This window comes from Silurus meridionalis, chromosome 24 (genome assembly GCF_014805685.1).
Source record: "Silurus meridionalis isolate SWU-2019-XX chromosome 24, ASM1480568v1, whole genome shotgun sequence".
NCBI lineage: Eukaryota > Metazoa > Chordata > Actinopteri > Siluriformes > Siluridae > Silurus > Silurus meridionalis.
In genome coordinates this window covers 4,402,697-4,408,164 of record NC_060907.1, presented here as the reverse complement: position 1 = coordinate 4,408,164, position 5,468 = coordinate 4,402,697, and the positions used below count along the sequence as shown (strand labels likewise).

General features: G+C 43.8%; 1 long non-coding RNA gene across 1 annotated transcript in view; it reads right to left on the bottom strand.

The window, feature by feature from the left end:
* Positions 1 to 3,378: 3,378 nt before the first annotated feature.
* Positions 3,379 to 5,468, bottom strand: part of LOC124378460 — a 2,181-nt gene continuing 91 nt past the window's right edge. Inside the window, exons 2-4 of the long non-coding RNA XR_006924219.1 lie at positions 5,376 to 5,395; positions 4,905 to 4,925; positions 3,379 to 3,647 (exon numbers count right to left, since the gene is read on the bottom strand). This is a non-coding gene — a long non-coding RNA (uncharacterized LOC124378460). The remainder of the gene's footprint in view (positions 3,648 to 4,904; positions 4,926 to 5,375; positions 5,396 to 5,468) is intronic.

The following is a 5,468-nucleotide window of genomic DNA, read 5'->3' as shown; positions in this document are numbered from 1 at the left end:
ATTATCTGTATGAAGCTGCTTCGAGACAAAGTCTATTGTTAAAAGCGCTCTTCAAGTATTAATATGTACTGTTTTGTGTGTGTGTGTGTATGTGTCTGTGTGGTGGGCCTGATCAACAACAACGACAAGACGGCCTACCTACAGGAGCTTAAAAACCTAAAAAGATGGTGCCAGGAGAACAACCTTCTCCTGAACATCAGCAAGACTAAGGAGTTGATCGTGGACTTCAGCACAAAGCGGGAGCGGTCATACCAACCGCTAAACATCTGCGGGACTCCAGTGGAAAGAATGGACAGTTTCCGGTACTTGGGTGTTCACATCACACAGGATCTGTCTTGGTCCTGTCACACCAATACCCTGGTGAAGAAGCCCGGCAGCGTCTGTACCATCTGAGCTGATTAAGGGACTTTTAACTACCCTCTCAGGTGCTTAAGACTTTCTACACCTGCACCATTGAGAGCGTCCTGACGTGTAGCATCACTTCCTGGTTTGGGAACAGCACCATGCAGGACAGACCAGCCCTCCAGAGGGTGGTGCGTTCAGCTGAACGTACCATCCACACCATGCTCCCTGACCTGCAGGACATCTACAGCACGCGGTGCAGGACCAGAGCCAGGAAGATTGTGAACGACCTCAGCCATCACAACAATGGATTCTTTTCTATGTTGCGTTCGGGGAAACGCCTCCGCTCCCTGAAAGGCGAACACAGAGAGAATGAGGAGGAGCTTCTTCCCGCAGGCCATTCAATGTTTAAACCAGAAAAAAACCCAGGATCTAAAAACTGGTCACTCTCTCCATCATCACACTTCTTCTCTGTACATATCTCACCTTTCGCACCACGTCACTTTAAACTCTGGACTTACACAGCACAGTGCACTTTATATTTATTTATTTTATACCACGCCATACTGCACACGGGCACTTTATGGACACTCTACACCACACCATACCGCACACGGACACTTACGGACCCTTACACCACACCATACCGCACACGGACACTTTATGGACACTTTACATCACACCATACCGCACACGGACACTTTATGGACACTTTACATCACACCATACCGCACACGGACACTTACGGACCCTTACACCACACCATACTGCACACGGACACTTTATGGACAACCCACCACTAAAATTGTCTATTTACTTTTTGTTACACATTGTTTACTGTTTCACTGTCTACTGCTATAATAATTTTTTGTATATACATTTTTCTCTTTGTTTCACATACATATATCTTTATATATCCTTTATATCTTATATTCTTATATTTTTAGGGCCCGAGCACCGAGGAGCAGGCCAGAATGGCCTGCACCAGAGGTGCGAAGCCCTATTATTTTCCTTTTTTTTTTTAATTTATTTTATTTTTTTTTACACACATTGGTCATTAGAGGTCCCTTAACATACTCGAAAACTCTTGAAATTTGGCACACACGTCAGAGTCCTTTGTCACTAGGGCCTTAGAAAGGCTGGTATACAGGCGTGGCAGGGGGGCTCTGTAGCGCCCCCTGTCATTAAAAAACAAACATTCGTGCACAGATCGGGCAATTATGTACGCACATGTACGAGAGTTGGTACGCATATAGACCTCATCGAGCCGAACAACTTTCGCCCTCTAAACTATGAGCTACGCCCAACAGGAAGTCAGCCATTTTGGTTTGTTTTATAAGTGCATGCAGTGAACTTTTAAATACTCCTCCTAGGGAATTCGTGCGATTGACATCAAACGTTGCGAACATGATGGCGAGACATTGGACTTGCTAAACAAGCGACAAGCGGTGTGTGTGTTCTGCCAAGGATTCCATTCGCATCGATGTGCCTATTGTGAATCTCGGACATAGCGCCACCAACAGGCGCCAGGAAGTGTGTCAGTCACAAAAGGTGGATTTTTTGACAGTTGCATGTGGTGAACTTTTAAATACTCCTTCCAGAATATTTATGCGATTGAAACCAAACGTGGTCAACATGATGCCGAGACATTGTAGATGATAAATTGCGAAGGGATTTTTGATATCTTGAACACTGTTCCCATGGCAACGCCTCAAACTTTACTTTCATTTTCAGGCGTATTTAAGCACTTGGCATGCACTTTGTGTGCCTTAACATGCTCGAAAACACCGGAGATTTGGCACAGACGTCAAAGTCGTCTGCCATTAGGACCGTTCAAAGGCTGGAACATAGGCGTGGCAATAGGGCTCTGTAGCGCCCCCTGTAATGCAAAAACAAATATCGGCCCACAGATGGGGCAAACATGTACGCACATGTAAGAGAGTTGGTATGCATATAGATCTCATCCACCCGAACAACTTTCACAATTAAACCTATTAGCTCCGCCCAACAGGAAGTCGGACATTTTGGATGGTTTCATAAGTGCATGTGGTGAACTTTTAAATACTCCTCCTAGGGAATTCATGCGATTGACATCAAACATGGTGAACATGATGCCGAGACATTGCACTTGCTAAATTGTGAAGGATTTTTAATATTTTGAACGGTGCTGCCATGGCGGCGACAAATTTATGGCGAATTCAGAGAAACAGGAAGTGTCTAATATCTAAAGCAAAAAATGTCTTATTTGGATGACACACAGTGTGTATGTCCGGCCAAGGATTCCAAACGCATCAATGTGCCTATTGTGAATCTTGGACATAGCGCCACCAACAGGCGCCAGGAAGTGTGTCAGTCACAAAAGGTGGATTTTTTGACAGTTGCATGTGGGTAACTTTTAAATACTCCTCCTAGGATATTCATGCGATTGCCACCAAACATAATCAAAATGATGGCGAGACATTGTAGATGATAATTTGCAAAGTGATTTTTGATATCTCGAACGCTGTTCTCATGGCAACGTCAAACTTACATTTTATTTCAGGCATATTTAAGGCTTTTGGCGTGCTTAGATTAACTTGAAATTTGACACATACATCACATTTGTCGGCTGTTAAGTGTGTCCAAAAAGGTCGGACAAGGGTGTGTCTCTTAAGTGGCCCACTAGCGCCCCCGTTTGTCTAAAATGTGGGGTTTCTTTTACTTACCGTCCCCAAATGGGTCAGGAACAACATAAAATAGTCCACTGATATTTACCCACTTGATGCACTTGCACACCGTGCATTGTTTTCTGGGGGGCACCGTATAGCGATACACAAATGTGCGAGGGCCCGCCATCGCTGCTTGCAGCTATATTTTTTATATAGTTTTTATACGTTATACTTTATTTATCTGCTTCTTTTCCTTTTCCCCATCCTATTCCCCTAATGCCGGACTGTCGTATAAAGCATTTCACTGCATGTTGTATGTATGTGTATGTGATGAATAAAATTTGATTGGTTTTGATTTGTGGAAAGAACACAGACCAGGAGAGCAGAATTGAAGGAATCACGTTGTGTTTATTTACAGTGCACAGGAGTGGTGGGGGAGGGGGAGAAGTGAAGTCCTGAATGCGAGAATTTCTTAGTCCATTGATCGGCATTGTTGGTAGCTCGGAGGCGTGTCAGAGGAGCGTTGCTTCTGTTCCGAGTTGCTCGAAGCCACGGCCGGGCAGAGGAAAGCTGAGACCCTGTCCTGTCTGTACGAGTGGGTGCCCGGTGTCGAGGAACCAGGATAGGCACCAGCATGGTTGCTGCCGTTGCTGCTTCCTGTAATAAAAGGGAGAGCGCGAATCCGTGAGTTAGTCGGGAGCCAGACATTCTCCAACCTGCTTTCCTTCGTGGCTCCTTTTATTCTCTTCAGTCGCCTCGAGGAGGGTGAAGAGTTGCCGCTTTCCTCATTAGGTCTCAGCTGTGCCTTGTTGTGTTGCTCCGGCCCCCTAAAATGTGCCCCGCAGCTTTCCACAATACGGGTGCTGAAATGGCGCTGTCTATTCAGCACTCGCCTGGCTGTTGTGTTCGCAGCGCTTGCCTGTTGTGTGCGGGACTTGAGGCCGACGTCACAGTGTGTATGTGTGTGTGTATGTGTGAATAAGTGTGTGTGAGAGTGTGTAAGGGTGTGTGTGTGTGTCTGTTAGAGCAGTGGTCCCCAACCCCCGGGGAAAAGCAGACCGGCACCGGTCCGTGGGTCAATTGGTACCGCGCCGCACAGAAAGGATACATAACTTACATTATTTCTGTTTCATTTATTATCTGATTCTGAATAAAGTTTTATTTTGGAAAATTACCAGATTCTCTCTGCCACATCTGTCAAAAAAATGCAAGAATTTCCTAGTCCATTGAAAAAACAACACAGTGGATTCACGTTTATTATTATTTAGAACAGACCTGTTTTTATGCTGGTCGTATAATTTTATTTTGTTGTATTTATCCGACACACCTTGAAGGTCGATCAGTGAAAATATTGTCTGATATTAAACCGGTCTGTTGCGCAAAAAAGGTTAGGGACCATTGTGTTAGAGTATGTGTGTGCACGAGTGTGTGTGTCTGTGAAAGTTGGTGTGTGTAAATAACTGTCTGTTTGTTTGTAAGAGTGAGTGTGTGTGAGTGTGTGTAATTATACATTGTGTATGTGTGTCTGAGAGTAAATGTGCATGTGTGTGTAAGTACGTGTCTGTGAGAGTGGGTGTGTATGAGTGTGCATGCGTGTGTCAGACACACACACACACTGTATAATTCTTTTATTTACTGTCATTATATGTGTGCATGTATGTGTGTCTGTGTGTCAATAGTGTGTGTGTGTGTGTTTGTGTCTGTATCAGTGAGTGTCTGTGTATGTGTGTGTGTGTGTGTGTGTGTGTGTGTGTGTGTGTCTGTGTGTGAGTGAGCATGTGTATGTGTGTTTGTGTGTGTAAGTGAGTAAGTGTTTGTGTAATATGTGTATGTAATATGAGTAATATGTGTGTGTCTGTCAGTGTGTGTGTGTGTGTGTGTGTGTGTGTGTGTGTGCCAGTGAGTGTCTTTTACCTCTGTGTAACTTCTTCACTTCTAAAATAAAAACACAATAAATGTTATAAAATGTTTAAAAGAAGTTAAAATTATTATATCTACTGTCATTGTGTGTGTGTGTGTCTGTGTGTGTCAGTAGGTGTGTGTATCAGTGAGTGTCTGTGTGTGTGTGTGCGTGTGAGAATGTGTTTTGAGAGTGAGTGTGTGTGTGTGTGTAAGTGTTTGTGTGTATTACCAGTGTGTAACTGTGTGTGTGTGTGTGTGTGTGTGTGTGTGTGTCAGCAGGTTTGTGTGTGAGTGTGTGTGTGTGAGTGTATCAGTGAGTGTCTGTATGTGTGTGTGAGTGTGTAAGTGTTTGTGTGTATTACCAGTGTGTAACTGTGTGTGTGTGTGTCTGTGTGTCAGCAGGTTTGTGTGTGAGTGTGTGTGTGAGTGTATCAGTGAGTGTCTGTATGTGTGTGTGAGTGTGTAAGTGTTTGTGTGTATTACCTTTAACTGTTTTTTCAACTCTAAATTAAAAACACAACAAATTTTATAAAGTTTTAAAAAAAGTTCAATTTATTATATCTACTGTGATTATAA